General features: G+C 47.6%; 1 protein-coding gene across 2 annotated transcripts in view; it reads left to right on the top strand.

The window, feature by feature from the left end:
- Positions 1-20032, top strand: part of ATXN1 (ataxin 1) — a 1517977-nt gene that overhangs the window by 53049 nt on the left and 1444896 nt on the right. The gene's annotated exons all lie outside the window — the stretch shown is intronic.

Genomic DNA, 20032 nt, shown 5'->3' with positions numbered 1-20032 from the left:
TATTTAGGACCCTATTCATGGAATTGTTTGGACGGTTCAGAGTGACTTTGCACTGCTGAAAGGTGACTTGGCACTGCCGACACAAACCTTGATTCATGGAACTGTGCAAAGTGTATTTTTGCAGTGCAAAGTCAGTGCATAGTCATTTTTTCAGTAGAGAATGAACTTGACACTGCAAAAGTACACTTTGCACAGTTCCATGAATCAGGGTGTGTGTCTGCATTGCAAAGTCACTCTGAAACGTGCAAAAAATTCCATGAATCGGGCCTGTAGTGTTTAGTTACTTGCTTGCTTGACTTATGCTGTACTTTCCAGGGTTCTCGTTCTCCCGTCTGCTGCCCCTCTGCCCTGAGAACGGACAGGTGGGGCTTCGGTAGGTTCTAAAATTGAGTTCGAGGCCTGCAGCAAACCTTTAACTCAGATGCTGGTAAAAAGCAAAGTAAACATATTTCATGATTTGTTCACACTAAACAGCACACAGGGCCTCTTTGCCAAAAACAGCTTGAAATATTGTGTTTGCTGTTCTGTGATAATAATCAGCGGGGCTGTGTCAACATGCACGTTTCCTTCCCATTAGCTCCCTTGCACATCTCATCTCTCTCTCTCTTCAGGATGGTACCGGCCTCATTTGAGATCTAAAACTGGCCATTTTTAGGGGTTATTTTCTTTGTCCGTTCTGCCCACTGCATTATGGTGGACGGTTGGAATCCTATAACTTTCTAAATCTGATTTGGAGGCACCTCGTGCTGCTGTCAATGTTCTAATCTCGCGCGCGCATGCTCTCTGCTGACAGGCTTCCCTAGTCACATGTCAGCGTGACCTTTCGGTAATGCTGCGTGAAAACGTTGCCGCTAAGTGAAAGCAATGAATGCACATGCACAGTGACTTCGTTCCAGACACCGAGTTTTAACAAGGCCCTATTAATTATAGCCCCCCCCCTAATTTGCAGGACGAGCCACTAGTGAAGAGAGGGTCCCAGGAATGCCCCCCTTCGCCACCATGAGCATGATAGGACGAGCCAGGAACGCTCAGTCACTCATCTTATTTCGGACGACTCCCAAGTGCACCACTGGCTGACACGTACACAGAAAGGTATCCCTTCCACCAGCTCTACAGACCTAATCTAGTACATATCTTTACAGGTACAGGGGACTCAACGGAGATTGCGGATGGGAATATCCTAATGGACAGTCTCGATTAAGAACCAAGAAGCCATTATGCTGACGTCATTAGACAAATCACGACATAGCAGCGTTAGTCATGAAGCACACTTGCAACCCTGCACCGCATTACATGAACACACATTCACATAAAGAACATGGTTACAGAGTTCTATAGTTAGAGGACGGATACATATACATACTGTCAAAGCTTTATTATTTTTTCACTAGCAAATGTAGTAACGCAGAAACTCAAGGCAACAAGAGACCGTGAGCAAGCTTGCAGATGCTTATGACAAATAAACCTATGGAACTACAGGATTATAATGGAGCCTGGTAGGACCATGTGTGACTAATTTATGAAGTTGAAATGTCGGGGTGATGTAGGGGTGATGTAACCACCTTACCTCCGACACAGAGCCCTGCTTAATGCTGAACGGTTTCTGAAATTCCTGATTCAGAGTGCCTGATTGACAAAGATTTAAACTGAAAATGAAGAGATGGGTGTGAGCATGTCAAATTGGCATCTACGACCAAAAGCAAAACCTGGAGAAAATTTGGAGACGGCCTTGCGTGCCTGGCATACTGATATGCAAATATGATTCTCGATGATTTGCTCAAGGGCATTAGAGTTGCTCCAAGCATCTCCAGATTTGCGCCAGTTTTAGGCTTTTGGGATTGGGTATAATGGCCGCGCGGTAGCGCGTGTTATATATGGACACTAGATTTCATCACAGCCACTGAAATCTTAAGCGTTTAGCAAGCGCAAATGCAACTTGATGTTGTAACTTGAACGTAAAACATTTGAATGATGTCCTCCATGAAATGTATGTGTGGTAGATATAAGCAGTCCCGATTTTCTTTTTAAAAACAGGGAGCCAGTATAGGAGAGCAGAAGGGAATTTAGGAGCATCTGAAGAAGATGTGGTTGAACACCTGCAAACATAAACATGTTAGGAGAACGGGGAACCAGAAGCATTGGAGGACCAACAGAGGAGCAAGGATTACCAGGCTGCCCGACTATAGGGGAGCAGACCTATAGACCAGCAGACAAGCTGGCTGGCATTCGGGGCAAACGGTGGGTGGGATAAAACCAATAGGAACCTGGACATGCCAGTGGTATATTAGCAATTAATGGCCACATTCCAAGGATCCTTATTGGCTAACAAACGCCCATCGTTCCATTCTTTAGCAATGAATGACCTGTGAGTCGAGGGACTTTACTGACTGGTAATTGCCCAGAGAGGAGGTTTCAGGCTCGTGTGAGGCAAGGTCTTAACACACTGTTCGATAGACCCCCCCTCCTGAGGGTTCCATGTGTTAATATCCCCGCAAAAATATCACCATATTTTTGCGGCGATATTAAGGCATGGAACCTGCGGGGGACACTGCCGCAAACCCTGCATTATTTTTAAAGGAGTAGGGGACACCCCCGCTCCCAAAAAAAAACAAAATTACCCTCCCCCATAAATATCGCCTATGGCTGTTCCAGACGACCATATATACAGCAATATTTTTGGTGGGCATAATATGTAGTGATACCCTCCTGAGGGGGTTGCAGCAATTAGGACCATGCCATGTTGTTGGAGGTGCTAAGTGTGTTTTTTATTAAGTTGTGAAATGGCCTGTCAGATGGCCACCAGTGAAATGAAGAATGGAACTAAACATAGTCTCTTTTCCATGTACATGGTGGCTATGTGTGGCATGAGGGCTGGGGGCAGGTAAGCGATGGGAGGGCATGAGTTGTGGCGGGGGATGGGGTAGCTGCGGTGTAGAGGGAACATGAAGGGAGAGGTCTGGCTGATCTGGGAACCCCAATTGCAGGCCCATACTAGTAGATCAGGCCCACATTCCAAGCCACAAAAGTGGCTGGGGCACTGCATGACATTGTGGCTTGAATGCACATGCTTGCTAACTACATGTTCCCTGACTTGTGCAGCATCTGTGGGTATACGTGCAGCTGGTAGGGCTGCTAAGTGGCTCAATGTGGCATCCTATCAGAACACAGTTGGACCATGAGCCACTGTCTATGCGTTTCAAGGGGCACCCATGTGGGCCCCAGTTAATTTATTTTTAGACGTAGACCTGCAGAAGGATTTGTTCCTTGTAAAGCTCAAACATATTTGTTTGCTTTGTCATATGTTACGTGTTGAATTGCTGTATTCGTCATGTATCGAATGTCCACACTTATTTGGGCTCTAAAGCACACCATCCGATTTGCTCCATTCACTGTTTTTGCTATAGAGGATTTTCTGTAATGTAGTTTGAATTGTTTGCCATTACCAGTCTATCCCAGGCTATCCACTAGCACTTAGGCATAATAAAGAGATATATATGAGATATATATTTTTCTACAGAATATGTATTGGTGAGCACAAAATCACACAAAAAACAATAAATGACACAGGTTCTTTGTATGTAAAGTATCTCCACTTTTGGGTCCGATTCGTGAATTTGAAGCAACCAAATGTGTACATACACTAGAAGTGATATTTGTGTGTTTAAATCATGTGGGCACGTGTGGGGAACCCACCCACGTATTTTGTCAGTGTGGTGTGTCACACGTTCAGCTACCTTTCTTTATCTTGTCGAATTTTGCATTTTGGGATTCATGGTAACGCTGATTTTCCATTGTAACTATGGGCGTAAACTCCCAGTATGAAACACAGCGATGGTTATAAAATCCAGGACTGGATACACATGGCACACATGCCATGGGGCAGCTAGGTCACCCTGGGCCCAGTGCACTTTTCATAGCGCCCACAATGGATTTGAGTTGGGGTGTACCTTTCATGGGCAGGGGAATTTTCAATAACATCAGGGGTAACTAATCCCAGGTAAAAAGCTGGAGAGGGTCAGGGGATTCCCAGAGCAAAGTAGCTCATGCATGTGAGGGTTTCATTATATGTTTTCTTGTACACATATACACTGACTCTCAAGTTGCTGACATTGATCTTCCATATATGGGCATCCTATATAGGGGCGCTCCAGAAGCTGCAGTCCTGAACATACCTCGTTGCTGGGGAAATCGGCTCCTAACTGATTCAATGTCGTTGAATAGAAGTTAAATACACAGCGCAGCGTCCTCATCGAATGTTACTACCAGCACAGCATTGGGCTTTGTACACACAGCACTGTGCCGGAGTAAGTCACATAGCACAGTATCCTGACTGCTTTATCCCTTGTGCGTTATACTCCTAACATGCTATATTTTACTGCCAGGTGACCACTCCATACCAGTTTCCGGCAACTGACCCCTGACATTTCCCCCCTCCTTGGAATTCTTAGCACGTACCCCCTTCCTTTGGGGGTAGGTGCTAAGGATGAGGGAGCGCGGGTGAAGTGCTAGGTGTTCCAGGAGGGAAGTGCTAGGGAGTGAACAGCTGTAAGTGCCTTGGTTAGTGGTCAGCTGTCAATAAATAAGTGCAGGCCTGTGGTGGCATAGGCCAGTGGGTGCCAAGGCAAGTGCTGGGAGCGGGCAGAGGCTGAAAGCGATTGGGTGTGGGAAGTAATTGCCCAAGAGGACACATAAGGGCCCTGGTCACTAATCTGAGCAACTGTGGGTTTTAGCAGCGGAGGGAGAGAAGGAGGAGGTGAAAAGGAAAGTCTTAAGGAGTTTCTGGAATTTGAGGAGATCCAGCTCAAGACAAAGAGGAAGGGGGAGGCTGTTCCATAGGAGGGAGCCTGCTGAGGCAAGAGATCGGCCTCCTGCCCTCTGTTTATTGAAGCGCTTGGCACACCGAGAGTTGATGCCGGAGGAGCGTAAAGATCTGGAAGGAGAGTATATAAGTTGTAGATAGCGTGGTCCCTGGCCCCAGACAGCCTTATGGATGATGCAGAGGGATTTGAATTTGATTCTTGCAGCAACCGGGAGCCAGGGGAGAGTTTTTAGGGCTGGAGAGATGGGGTCCCTGGGCTTGCCCTGTGGGCGCTTTGAAATACAATTTCTTGATGTATAAGTGCCTTACAAATGCACAATAAAATTAAAATAAATAAATACTAGGAATACTGCATTCGCAAGTGTTTTGGATTCATGTGTCTCAACCTGTAGCCTTTCTGTGGCTCATTGTGTCGCATTGGTTGGTAACATTACATCTGGATCATGGGCACACTAAATTCCCAGCACTGTGTTCTGGTGGCATTATGCCCACATGGCAGTATTCTGTGGGCCTTCCGCTGGTCTCCTGTTGTTTCCAGAATTACTTCGAAAATATACATACATTTGTGGGTTAAGAGGTAAAAGGGGGTGGGAGAGGTTGGGGTATGGGGGAAAGACCCCATTAAAAAAATGGAAGTGCTTTCCACAAAGTAAATTGCCATGGAGTAATTTATTTAGTTGAAATGACATGGAACCCATCAGCTGATACAATCACATTCTGAACAAATTATAATCATGGCTCACATTAGTCTGTGTGCATTATATGCAGGATGTGCAGTACCATGGCTGCATTATTGCCACAGCCCAGTGCTCTGGCGTAACTTTCCACATCGCTTTGCATCATGTACTCATTGCCCAGTATTGCCAGCCTCGTTGTGCACATAGCATGAGAACAGTATACTCAAGGAACCGTTGGTGTGGTACATTATACATTATACATTATACATATAATATGGTGTTCAAGGTACATTATACTCAAATCACAATGATCTGTAAGCATTTCATTTAGGGCTTATGCTTGGACAGGACTAAATGTGGTGTTCTGTATCACAGAGTATCATTGCTACATTAGATTCACACACTGTTTCGGGGGCCTTTTACTTGTGGGACAGTATTGTGGAGGCCCCCTTCCACATGCTATTTGCTCTGAATGCTTTATAATTATGGCACACAGTATGCCAGGTGCATAATATTTGTGATGCATGGTGTCATGTGTGGGTCCCTGCTTCTGTCAATCCTACGCAGGCCTACTCCTTTGAATGCCTTGTCTGAAGGCTCTTATCGCTCCTGGCCTCTCTCGTACTGTGGACACCATTTACAGGCCACCTGACTAGCTTGCCCTCTTCCTCTCAGAGTGGGCTGACCTCTCCTTCTATCCTTGCCTCTACCTCTCAACTTCTCCCATGAGACATCCGCATCCACCAGGATGCTTCTAATCCTTCCTCAGGGCTCTTCCCAACCTCTGTTGCACTCTCTCTTTCCATTCTACCCTTTGATCCGACACACTCGGCTGGGCACACCTTGGATGCTCTCATCTCTTCAGACAGTCCCCTCTTGATCCCTCTCGCCACTCCTCTCTCGTGGACTGACCACTTTCTGCTCTCCTCTCAACTGAAGCTCTCTGTCCCCCAGGCGGATCTGACACCAGCACTGCCACTTACCTTCTCTGTCATTCGGCCCATGAAGCGTGTCAGTGGAGGCCTTTGCCGCTACTTCGCTGCACCTCCTACTCCTATGGCTGATTCACACCCTGATACAGCACTCTCTAACCTGCATCTTTTATCTCCAACACTCTGGATGTCCTTGCCCCTGTCATGAGAATCCGTCTGAAGCCTACCTCCAAGTGCAACTCTTGGTTTGACTCCGACCTCGCCACCCTGAAACGCAAGTGTAGGGTGGCAGAGAGGAAGTGGAGGGCATCGGGCGCATCCTCTGAGAAACTGGCTTGCCGCCTACTCCAAAGGCAATACAGACTCTCGGTCCGGTCCAAGAAGAGAGCCCACATCCAAGCCTGTGTCTCTGCACCCTCTAACATCTCGGCCAAACTATTTAAAATCTGCAAGGAGCTCGCCAATCCTTCTACAGTCTCCACCTCTTCTGTTCCCTCACAGGCCCTCTTTATGGCTCTGGCTTCTCACTTCACCACTAAAACTCAGCACACCCTGTCCTCTCTCCTCTCCCTCTCCCTCTCCCTCTCTTAGCCCCTCTCTGGCAGCCTCTCCCTCTCCTCCTTTCTCCTCTTTCTCTCCGACCACACCTGATGATGTTTCTAGACAAGTCTGATCTACAAAAGTGTCGTCTAAGCAGGTGCTCCCCTGCTCCTCCAGTCAGTAAGGACCACATTGACACCCTCGCTCCAGCCTTGGCCGATTTCTGCAATCACTCTTTTGCCAGTGGAACTTTCTCCTCTCCCCTCAAGCACTCCCTTTTGCACCCCTCCTGAAAAAGCCTTCTGTCGATCCTTCCTGTCTGTAAAACTACTGCCCCATCAATATCACCACTTTCCTGGGCAAACTCCTGGAAAAGCGGGCCATCTCCCAGCTTCCTTTCCACACTGAATTTGTTGCTTGTCTCCATGACCATCAGTCTGGCTTCAGAGCAGCCAAAGGCATGGAAACTTCTCTCCTGAACACATGAAGATCTGCTCACTAATCTCAGTTCTAGCCTTCCTTCTGTCCTCGTCATCCTTGATCTCTCCTCTGCTTTTGACACAGTGAATCATCTCGTTTTGAATAACCGTCTCCGTGAGAACCTGCGCATCACAGATCAGACCCTGGCTTGGTTGGCCTCCTTCCTCCTGGACTGACCCTCCCAGGTACATCTTGGGTTGTTTCTCTCCATCACCTCTTTCTCCATATGTGGATTTCCCCAGGGCTCTAGCCTCTCACCATGGCTCTTTGATGTCTACTTGGTCCCTTTGGCCCACCTTATTTCTACCTTCTCCTCTAACTTTCAGTGTTATGCGGATAACACTCAGCTCTCCTTCAGGTTCCACTCAGCCTCCTCTCTTGCTCATTCCTGATTGTCTAACCGCGATTCAGGATTTGTGCATCTTCAGTGATCTCTGCTTAATGCCAGTAAGACTGAGATCCTCCTCATTGGGACCTGTGCTCTCGCTTTCCCTCGCTCACTCTGGCCGCCCTCCTTGGGCCCTCTTCCTTCGCCTTCCTGTAAGGTAAAAAATCTTGGTGTCATCTTTGACCCTACTCGCTCCTTCTCTCCTCACATCACGGATCTTGCCAAGAAGGCCTACTACCGGTGGCACCTCCTCAGAGGTATTCTTCCTTTTCTCACTTTCCCTCTGAAGCTCACTGTCTCCAGAGCTCTGGTTGTCTCTAGGCTGGACTACTGCAACAGCCTCTTTCTCAATCTGCCGTCTTCTATTCTACTTCCTCTGCAACTAATCCAGAAAAGGACTGTGAGACTTCTCCTTGGCCTCAAGCCCAGGGACTTTATCTCCCCAGCCATGAAATTTCTCCACTGGCTCCCGATGGCTGCAAAGATCAAGTTCAAGACTCTTGCATCGTCCACAAGACTTTCTGGGGTTAGGGCTGACACTATATCCAACTCTCTCTTCCTAAACACCTTCTTTCTCAAGCCCTTTGCTCCCTAACCCCCAACTTTCTGAGGTTTAGACGCTTCTCCAGGCAGAGAGTTAGGGGTAGACCTATCTCTTCTGCAGGGGCCTCCCTCTGGATTGGCCTCCCTGCCCCTCTGAATCTTGAGCTGGACCACCTGAAGTTCTGGAAACAGCTCAAGACCTTCCTTTTTGCTTCTGCTTTCTCTCTCTCCCCTGCTGACCTACCTGTCTGCTGCGCTGACTGGTTGCTTGGCTACCCTCAGGAGTCCCACTGGGTACCAGGCTCCTCCACGACCACTAGCCATTGCACTGCCTCCAGGCCTACCGTGCACTTAGGGGCTGAAACTGTAACCTTTACAGTCCCCTGCCTCTTTGCACGTACCCAGAGCCGTGCTGCCCTGGCTGCACTTACTCAGAGCAATGCTGCACTGATTGCACTTCTCCCTTCTCTCCCCATTGCACTTCCCCTCTCTGTCCTCCCCTGCACTTTGCGTATCCCACTTGCATGATCTGAATGAAACAAGGCCTAGTAAGATCGTGTGTCTTGTCCTCCCTCTGTCTTCCATCCCTTGCATTGTCGCGTCTAGAAACACTTGTATTCAGGCGCGTTATAAATGACTTATCATATATCACATCATATGGCTGTCAGTGCTGGTCATTGGGCCGGCTCTCGGCGGATCCGAGATCCGGCACCAGATGTGTAGCCGGATCTCGGGATCCGGCCAGAGTCAGCCGCCCAAGCCCATGAACGGCACTGGAAAAAAGAAAGAAGAAAAAAAAAAGCGTCCGTGGCGGCAGCATTGCCGTTTACCGCGGCTTTGGCACTGATGTGTAATGCACAATGCTCACTACATGTACAACTGAAAGGAATCAGTTGTGCATGTAGCGAGCATTGTGCTTTACACGCCAGAGCCGCGTAAAAGGCAATGCTGCCCTCGCGGGCGTTTTTTTTTTGGCACAACAAAATGAGCCAGGGCTCATCAAGGGGGCATGGCCTAACTGCAGTCGTCCTGCTGGCCCATTAGGCCACGCCCCCCTGAAGAGCCCCGGCTCAATGGGCTACTGGCACCCCTGCCAGGCAGCCTTTTGTAGTGATCAACACCCTCTCCCCAGTGGAGAGGGTGTTGATCTCTGCATTTATTTTCTATTGGGTTGCCTGGCAGGGGACAGCGCCTTGCCTATTCAGCCTTAATGGTGGCGCTTCCCCTCGGCAGCTGGGGAGGGGCAGCGTCGCCATAAAGGCTGAACGGGTGAGGCTGCTGGAAGCTGAGGCCGTTTTCCTGAAGACTGAAACTCACAGAGTTTCAGTCTTCAGGAAAACGGCCTCAGCTTCCAGCGGCCTCACGTTTCTCTCCACAATGGTGGCACCGGCCCACGGGCATCTCCTGCTTAAAGGTATGCCTCACAGGTGCGGCGCCACCATTATGGCTGAAAGGCATTTTTTTCTGGAGCCTGAAGCTTTCGCACACGTGCGAGAGCTTCAGGCTTCGGAAAAAAATCCTTTTCTTGTAGTGGCCGTGGCTGACAGGGGAGATTAGTGGGCCCCACAGGGCCCCGTCTCATATTGAAATTTCGGAGCCCCGGCCCCGTCCCACTTAAAGCCCTGGCCGATGGTAAAAGGCAATGTTGCCTTTGTGGGCACTTTTTTTTTTATTTTAAGTATTTATCTGATCGGATGGCCACTACCAACCCCGCCCCCTCTAGACCACGCCCCCTCTTCCCCCAACTCCTCCCCCACCCGCACTTGTGGGATCCCCCACCACATTTTTTCCATTTCCACCACTGATGGCTGTGTTATAGACACAACAATAAACAGTATTCTGAAGGTTAGCCTGAAGCCAATGAAACCTGGGCGCAGCATACACACGGCACAGCATCTCAGTTGCAATATACCCGCTGCACAAGACTCGAGGTACTATCCTAAACACGTTTGTCATTTTGTGGCTTTCTGGGGGACCTGATGGTCACAGCCTGTATTGTCGGCTTTATGTTATACTGGTTGCCCATATCGTTCTTGCACTGCGCTGAAGACATTTCAAAGCTTTTGGGGTGCACTAGAGGGGGAGCTGGGTGGTGGCATTTTGGGACTGGAGTGCATAATGTTATGTTGGTTGAGTGAAAGCAAACCTCCAGATTGAGAAAAGGGTCTGTGCTGGGTCTCCAGACCACAAAGCCCCTGGACCCCCACAGGGCACTCTGTTCTGTTTGGGGTATAGTTGATTGTTGAAATGGAAGCTTCAAAGTGAGCTCCATAAACACAACACATGTGTGTGTACGGGTGCGCACACATGTGTGTGTGGTGTGGGGGGGGGGTAGGATCCGATCACGTACAGAATCCTGGGCAATATATTAGGCGTGCTAGAAGAATTAAAATAAATAAATAAAAACTAATTGCAGAGAATTCTGGCCCCTATAATTGTATCGTTATAGCTACGCCACCCGTACGTGGGCCTTTTCATTACACTGTTGTACTGATGACAAAACATCCTGCGGTCATTGTTCTCATAACACAGCACTAATGATGCATTTGGCTGTATGCACAGTGCCTTGAGTGCACCATACCGAGGCAGGGTGTTCTGAGGGTGTTCTACTCCGGGTGCACTTTCCTGGGTGGCCATTATACTCGTAGCATTGCTGCCGCTCCCTGCCAGCCTTACCTGGTAGCATTGTTTCTGCACTGAACACGGGCAATGCAGTAGTACTTATAAACATCAGGGCATGGGTTCTAGCACAGTAAACCGCGCGCTGCAAGCGAGAGCCCCAAGCTGCTCCATTTGTGGATTATGATGAAATGCTGCCTAGCACTTACAGAAAGGCTCCTGTCGGCAAGGCAGCAATATTGCAGACCCAATGACCTAGTTCTCACAGAGACTGAAGCACCCGTAAAGTGTGAGGAGCAAAGTGCGTGTCCTACTTGATCCTCACCGGGGACCAGCGTTCTGAAGGGGGCGGGGGCGGCATGCAAGCGCAAGGGGCTGACAGCCCTGGCCCCTCTACATATGTAAGTGTTGGGAGTCTGGTCAGTCACCTGGCTGTCCATTGGTGCTTTTTTAACCCAGGACATGTACTTCTGCCATCGGTGGAGGGCAGGGGTCAAAGTTTTAGTCATGCGTGCGCTTGGTACGGATTGCCACTGGTAGGAGCATCTCTGCCAATTCATATTTTACATATGCACTCCTATTTCGGGGATGCACGAGTTACAAATCAAGATATACATTCTGCTGATTTGCTTGAGCGTTTGTAGTTTTGGCACAGCAATTTAGGCAGGAGTCTGAAAAGTCCTGCCTGCATGCACTGTACTTTCTGCGGGGCCTGGCCTGCAACATTGTGAGCCAGCAGTGCTTTAAGTGGGAGAACGGATCCGTGGGTAGAGGGGGGCTCAGTTAGGGGGAGTGGCCTAAGTATGGGTGGCTAAGATGGCGTGGAGTGGGGGGGATAGAGGGAGCAGCAATTGGCTGGGTGCCAAGCAGGAGTGGCATGCACGTCATTTTCTTTCACCCCCAACTCTCCTTTTGTTTCTTAATCACATGTTGCCTGTGGTTGAGAAACAAGAGGAGAGGCGGAATGCACCAAAAGGCATAATAGCTAATAGCAGTGAGCCCTGCCTCTCCTTTTGCTTCTTCGTAAGAGGTGACAATACCCCCAACTCAACTTAGCAGCGTGGTTAAAAGGTTGTCTTTGGGGGTCAGCGCTTCTAATTAAGAAACTGGAGAGGCGGATGCACTGCCATCCTATTTTCTGGTGCCCACGTCTCTCCTTTTTTGTAATCAAAAGCACTGATTCGTGCATGCAGCCACTTACCCATGCAGCACTTTGAGTGAAAGACCTGTATGAGGGTGTTTGCTCTTCTAGTGCTGCTTAGGGGGAGCACCTGCAGAGCCCTGGCTCGCAGCACTTTTTGGAAACTGCCAGGGCTCCACCCTGGCTAGCCCAGGCCCACATAAAGCGTTGTGAGCCATGCACAGTTGAGAGACCCGAAGAAAGTGTATGGAGTGCATACCTTTTAGAATAAAGGTTGCGCACTGGAATGCAGGTCCTACTCTCCCGCCATGCCCCACAAAATGTACATTTTGTGTGTGGGCTGAAGCTGCTGCACCGTGATATTTTGTTCATTTATTTTTAATGAATTTGCCCAAACGCAAAACACATGTTTATTTCACACTTTTTTCATTACTTTGCACACTCGAATGCGAAAAAAATGTGTGAATCGAAGCCAATGTTGCCATTGATGTTTAGATGCTCAATGTGTGCACGAGAAGAGGCCCAAGGCGTGTGTTTGGGGCCAGTAGGACCAAGTCCCTTTCCCGCAGGACAAGTTTCTTCACCAAAGCACAAAGTCAAACCAGGTTGCCTATGAACACATGATATGGGGACGAGCACAAGAGCTCTGTTTACTGATTTCTATCTGGTGTCCATGAAAGAAACAATAGTCTGAAAGAAAAGGGTGGGGACAAAGCCTGCACTGTAAACACTGTGTTCAAATGCCTGAATCCACCCTGCATGCCAGAGGGTGGGAACAATAGTACTCACAAGCAGAACAGTCTGACACCATTTCTTTTATTTTTTGCTTCACAAAGTTTACGCTGACATTAACTCCAGAATGCTGGCCCCTTTCAGGTCACAAATGTGTAGAAGATAATATTTCACAAATAGACTTAATGGAGGACTTGACAAGAATCAGTGATAGAACTCAGTCAAAGGGACATTGTGATTAGGTTGCCGGTACAAAACGTATGAAATATCAGTGGAAAACTTTGTTAAAGGGATGCAAGGAAACAAACCCCAAAAAAGGGCCAGACCATAACTTGGTCGCTCTATTCCCCATGACTCCACTCATGAAATCACAGATGACTGTAATGCATGTAATCCATTACATCACTGATGGCATAGTGTATGACTGTGAGGAATTCGGCCATCCACACGGGGAGTGTGCACTCGCCTGGGCTTTAATTAAAATGAATGATGGGAGATCAACCTCAGAATATGTGTACGGCTAATCCACACACATTTTCCCCTGCTCACCGCACAACAAACACATAGTTATGTGTACTCTGGGGGGGACACAGCTTATAGGTGCAGTCCTCCCTGTCACATTTAGCTGGATTGTGACAGCCACGGATACATCAAAGTATCTCAGGAAGGGCGAAGGCAACACCTTCCTACGGCCATGGAAAGCCTAATTAAAATATAAAAGAATCCATGGATGCACACTCTCTATTGTCTAAGTTCTGCTGGTGGCAGCGCATCATGATGAGTTAATTGACTAGGACTACAATTGTAAATAACCTCCCTGCTCCACGAATTTGCATGTATCCTATTGTAACATATATTGTATGTATATTCTTTATTCTATGCTTCATTTTATTTACTCTGTATATACTATGCTTTGTAGATTAAATGTCATTTTATACCATTGTAACCAATGTAACATGTGTAACCAAGCTGTTGGGTCTGGCGCGCATAATAAATAAACAAACAAACAATTGAAACAGGCCTGATAGCAGAACTGACAAAAGGGGATAGGAAGCCCCAACATCTCTTTGATATGCAATGTGTCCAGTTTTGAAGCTAGCTCCCACCCCTCTGTATCAAGGGCAGTGAATGGCATCTCTAGGACAACTGTTTACATTAGGCAACCCCTGCAGGGAGACCCCCTTTCAGAGGGAAGAAGTATGTGAATTGATGGAGACAGAAAATCTGTTCTCTCCACAAACTTCAAGGTAGACCTGCGCTTTGATCAGGAGCAACAGAGAGCTCAATTAACCAGAGAGACACTCTGATCCACAACAGACAGGAAGATGGGTGGGACTTAGTAGTACATGTTGTCACCCCTTACCTTTCCTGTTGCAAAGCACTCTGGTTAAGACCTCACACATAACAGAAGATTGTTGGTGGGGACCCAGGATTGCTTCCTTAAGGTAGGCTTAGCCTGCACCAATCACTGGGGCCCATTTGGTTTCAAAAAAGGGCTGAGCCCCTCTTTTGGCAGATCATACGACGACTTTGAAAGGAGTAAGAAGAAGGACTCATTTGGACGCTGGCTGAAGGTACAGTCTGCCTTACAGCTTTCATCAGTGAAGGAAGGCCAGGATTTCTAAGAGGAAGGCAAGATCACTCCCCTTAACATCTTCCAGGGAAAGAGGGAGATACAGAACTGAGATGACCCGTCCAGCAGCTCTAGACCCGGTACCCAGCCAGCACACAGCATGCCCTGCTAGGTTCTTCCAGCAAGCATCCTAGGTGGGAAGTGCCAGAGAGTCTCTGAACAAAGGACAATGCTGTTGCCTGCAAATACTCTCCTCAGCTTTGGCCCGTCCACCTTAAAGGACGACACGAGCCCCGCAAGGTTGCTAGGAGGAGTGCCACAACAAGCATCAACCAGCGTCTATCTTTTAAGGACATTTTCAAACAGTGGAGCCCTCGAACTGCGACTGGCTGCACCACAGACTGTTGTCAAGCTGCAGTCAACTCAGCAGCACTTACATCAAGCTGTTCCTTATGGCTACCTACATCCAAAGCTATAATAATGCAGCACCCCACTGTGTTGAACTGAGTTAGCTCATCACCCAAATGGTAATTGGTGACTTTGGTAAAGAGCCCATCCTCAAAGGACACCTGCCCTCAGATGTTGTTGAGGGCGATGGGTGAGAGGGCATCAACCATCCAAAACAAATCCATGGTTTTTCCCAGTGTGTGCATATTTGGGCATGAGGAGGAGAAAATGCAATGCCAGTGGTAGACAATCAACAGTAACTGGTGGTGGCGACAGCATCGCTACGGCAGAGGCAATACAGTGCACAGATGCCCATGGCTGAACTAACAGTCATTACCAGTGCTCCACAGGATGGAGTAGCAGTTGTACCACCCCTGATGATGACAGTGAAAGAGGGGGCAACCAGGTGGGCGCCTGAGTGGAATGGGACATTGTTACCAGCAAAGTGGACGGACTTGGGCCACTTGGTTTAACCTGGCCGCACTCCTCATGGTGGTGTTTCTTACTGCACTGCTACAGTTTCATCAATGGCCTGTCAAGGGCACCAATTGAGATGTAAAACCCCATGAAAGAGGAGCTGAGCCACTGTGGCAAGGGGCAGCATTTGGAAACTGTTCATCCCTCAACTTCTTTATATGGGTGCATTGAGTGGATCATTTTTGTTCTTCAGTCCCCCCCCCCAGCCGAACCCCTCAATATCGCCATGTGTTTTGTAAATCGGTACGGTCTGAGTGTCTTCGCCCTGTTCTCAAATGTCTGAATGCACCTGCTTAATGAAATCTGGGGGGTATGACCACTCCTTTCTATGAGATAAGGTGATAATATTGTGACTCTGCGACGAGAGTTCCAACGAGGGGTGATTCAGGCAGCGATGACGCTTCATGTATGGTGAGTATGGGACCTGCTCAGCTTCCCCCAATGTTCTGCCTGGTCTTGTGGTTTGTCCTTCCCTGATGTGCTTCCATGTTGCCTCCTTCATCTGGCACATGATAGGAAATGAAGGACAGGTGGCGTGGTCAGTCTTAATGTGTGACAGGCAATCTCCCGCCCTTACTTTCTCCCTATCTTTGCTTTCTATCTCTTCCCTTCTTGCCCTGTGTTTTTTAATCCTTTCTTGAGGGTATTCGCTGCTGCCTAAACACCAAAGCAAATAAATTAATAAAATCTTCTGGTGGGTTTACGGTCATTGTTTCTGGATCGGCGTCCTGAGTAACCTAAGAAGATAATGGATGTAAATGATGCTGGCATGGTGAAGCGAATGTGACGCGCTCTGTTGGCTTTACAACTTTAGTATTACCTGTAGTGCGGTACCTGCAATGCATCATGGGAGCTAGGACTAACATGTTGGGTACAGAGGCACCCCGCTCTACACCAAAAAACAAAAAAACAACTGAACGGATTCATGGCAAACCCACAAAAGATTTCCTTTGAGCGCTTTGTGCCCGACTCGTTTCTTATTTGGCGCAAATCCATTAAGTGGTTTGGACTGTGTGCTTTTGAGCACAAATTTGACATTTTGCCTATGGGAAAATGAATGGAAAAAGTGAAAAATACCCACTTTTTGGGACTTTTTATGTCTTTTGAACTGTAACACTGATTTGCACGAAATGTTTAAGTTCTGGGTGGCCCCAAATTAGGAATGCCAAACGTCACACTGATCCGTCCATGTTTCAAAAGTTATTAGCCATAGAGCTTTTGCATTGCCCATGGATGCTAGGTTTCACCTTAACTATAGGGCGGCGCTATATGTAAATGCAGTGCCTGAATAATGTGTCCAATCATGAGGCAGCCGTGCCGCCAAGAAACTCTCTGACGCGCATCACATGCGCAGATTTGCACATCCGGTTTCTATATGCAACTCTGTACTCACTGTTTGGCAGATGAAGCGACGGAGCCTATGTGGGATAAAGTGATTTGTTGTCTTGGATCACACACTTTGGCCAAACCAAGTTGCCGAGATTACAATCACCCGGTTTCGCATGCAGCAGTTTAACCACGGGACCACCAGTTGGAAAAGGGACATCTTTTTGCTTAAGAAGACTCTGGCGAGTGCAGTGTTTTCTTTTGTGTGACCGTGTCACAAGTGCACAATTCTCGAGAGTTCGGAATTACTCATGGCAAGTCGTTGCAGGTGCTCCTTTTATACTGCACGCTGCTTGATTTTGATATATCCGGGAGTGCTGCGGGTTAGCTTTGGCTGCTTGTCAGTGGATTTAACTTCTATAAAGTTGCTGTATTTGGGTGGACCGCATTGAGTTCATTCCTCTCTAGGTTGCTGCTGCTTGCTGACTTGCTGGTGTACGTTCCAGCTCTTTAGACGGCAATAGCATCTTCGACCGCAGGAAGGATAAACACTTCCAGTGTAATACAGTTTCAATATGTCATCTTAAAACTTCTGCAGACGCAAAGTGGTTGAACCAGTTTTTGCCAAACTGTGGCATCTGTGAGAGGTGGAGACCAGGCATAATGGTATGAAGCATAGCTCGTACTTGCGTTGTAACTGAGGTGCCGCTTCCCTCAGGCCCTAAACCCCCTCAATCAGAATGCCTTGGACTGCAATTACCCTCAGCCTTAAGCAGCACAGTCATTTGCGAGGGATCATGGGGGCCGTGGTCCAAAACATCTGGAAAGCCGCAGGTTGCAGACCCCAGACTTACGGCCCGATTCATGGAATTATTTGCACGGTTCAAAGTGTCTTTGCATTGCTGAAAAGTGACTTTGCACTGCCGACACAAACCCTGATTCTTGGAACTGTGCAAAGTGCATTTGAGCAGTGCAAAGTCAGTGAATAGTCATTTTTGCAGTATAAAATGACACAGACTTTGCACTGCAAAAATACACCTTGCACATTTCCATGAATCAGGGTTTGTGTCGGTAGTGCACAGTCACTTTTCAGCAATGCAAAGACACTTTGACCGTCCAAAACATTCCACCAAGAGTCGAACAGGGAAAGAGCCCATCTCATCCCTTTGCTTAATAAACAGAGGATGTCTTCTGCCACCCAGGCCGCTAACATAAGTAAATACTATATGAACAATCAATGGGGAGGCCCATTTTAGCACAGCATATTGGCAGGGAGGTATTTACAACAGAAACAGAAGGTGTCCAGCAGTGAATTTCTTTTGAGTGTTTGGCAGCGCCTCATCAATAAGCCGTGGGACCTCCTGTGGAAACGGCAACATGTCTTTCCCATACAATCCATGAATTGTTTCCTGTTAGCCAAATCGTTCTATTCCGATGCAAATCTTAGCCAACCCTGGTGTGGAGGGCGTGAAGGGGCATGGGTAAGAATGCAGAATGTGTGTTGAGCCCAGGGCACGGCCTTTGATCCCCGTTCTTTGTATAGGCCTGCAGTTGATGTTCCTTTGTGATGCCAGCATGTGCTCTCTTCCTTCTTGAGACACGTGGCTCGCTCGGGCAGTGTTGGTAGCATTTTCTGCCAAGAGACTAGATGTTGAGGTAGCCACGATGGCATGTTTTATTATGGTTAAAGTATTTACTTCCTTAGTGTTGGATAGTGCCCAACACAAAAGTAGAGGGGAGAACTGCAACACGTTGGGGTCTGCGTTTCAGATATATGTGGACAGGTGGGCACAGTAGCGATCCTTTTCAGCTACTGCAAAATAACGTGGAGCAAATTACTATGGAATCGAGGGGGATTTATCCTGCATGAGCGAGGGCAGTGGGGCTGGACATTTGGAGGAACTCTAACACATACTTGTATTACCGCATCAAATGTTGAAAGCTTGTTTGAACCAGCCAGTTTTTTAGGTTTTCTAAAGGGCAAGAACCAGGTCACATAAAATGAACACGTGACTGTTTTTAGCGACCCCCTACCTTATGGATTAGCACTATTCTAAATCACATAAAGCTTTTGCCTGTACAGATTTTTAAGCAGTGCCAATTGTGCACGTTAACATAGGTTTTATTTTAAGGTAGTGGAATTGGTTTAATGTGTACCAGGAGCCATGCACCACATATTTAGCATGGGGCCCGGGCTTGTATGTCTGTCTGATCCTTCCTTCCTTCCTTCCTTCCTTCCTTCCTTCCTTCCTTCCTTCCTTCCTTCCTTCCTTCCTTCCTTCCTTCCTTCCTTCCTTCCTTCCTTCCTTCCTTCCTTCCTTCCTTCCTTCCTTCCTTCCTTCCTTCCTTCCTTCCTTCCTTCCTTCCTTCCTTCCTTCCTTCCTTCCTTCCTTCCTTCCTTCCTTCCTTCCTTCCTTCCTTCCTTCCTTCCTTCCTTCCTCTTGATCTTTCCTTCCCTTTCTTTCTTGCTCTTTCCCTCTCCTTCTTGCCCTCTTTTCTTTCTTGCTCTTTTCTTTCTTGCTCTCTTTTCTTTCTTGCTCTCTTTTCTTTCTTGCTCTCTTTTCTTTCTTGACTGCTCTCTTCTTTCTTGATTGCTCTCTTTTCTTTCTTTCTGATTCTTTCTCTTGCTCCCTTTTCTTTCTTGATTGCTGTTTCCTTTTCTGCTTGTTCCCTTTCCCTTTCTTTCTTGCTCTCTTTTCTTTCCTGCTCTCTTTTCTTTCTTGCTCGTTCCCTTTCCCTTTCTTTCTTGCTCTTTTCTTTCTTGCTCTTTTCTTTCTTGCTCTCTTTTCTTTCTTGCTCTCTTTTCTTTCTTGACTGCTCTCTTCTTTCTTGATTGCTCTCTTTTCTTTCTTTGATTCTTTCTCTTGCTCCCTTTTCTTTCTTGATTGCTGTTTCCTTTTCTTTCCTGCTCTTTTCTTTCTTGCTCTCTTCTTTCCTGCTCTCTTTTCTTTCTTGCTCGTTCCCTTTCCCTTTCTTTCTTGCTCTCTTTTCTTTCTTGCTCTTTCCATTTCTTTCCCTTTCTTTCTCCTTTTCTTTCTCCTTTTCTTTCCATTTCCTTCTCTCTTGCTTTCCTCTTTCTTGCCACGTGCTGTGCTGCATGATAGTATTATCTTTGTGGAGTTGGCGCACTGAGTTCTGGATTCCTTTTGCTTTGGTGTTGCAGGAATAATTGCACTCAGCTGATGACCTTGCCTAGGATTCCATCTGTCTCTCAGCTGCTTGAAGGGGAATATAGCTTTCACGCCCTACCACCGGGGTCGGACATGGTGTTTAACGGCCCCCAAGCCTTCCTTTGCTTTTGAAGGCCCCAGCTCGGGCCACGTGAAAGCTATTCGTAA

This window comes from Ambystoma mexicanum, chromosome 5p (genome assembly GCF_040938575.1).
Source record: "Ambystoma mexicanum isolate Mex_15411 chromosome 5p, UKY_AmexF1_1, whole genome shotgun sequence".
In the NCBI taxonomy this organism is placed as follows: Eukaryota; Metazoa; Chordata; class Amphibia; order Caudata; family Ambystomatidae; genus Ambystoma; species Ambystoma mexicanum.
Note: the sequence above shows the minus strand (reverse complement) of the source record. Positions and strands in the feature narration are given on the sequence as shown.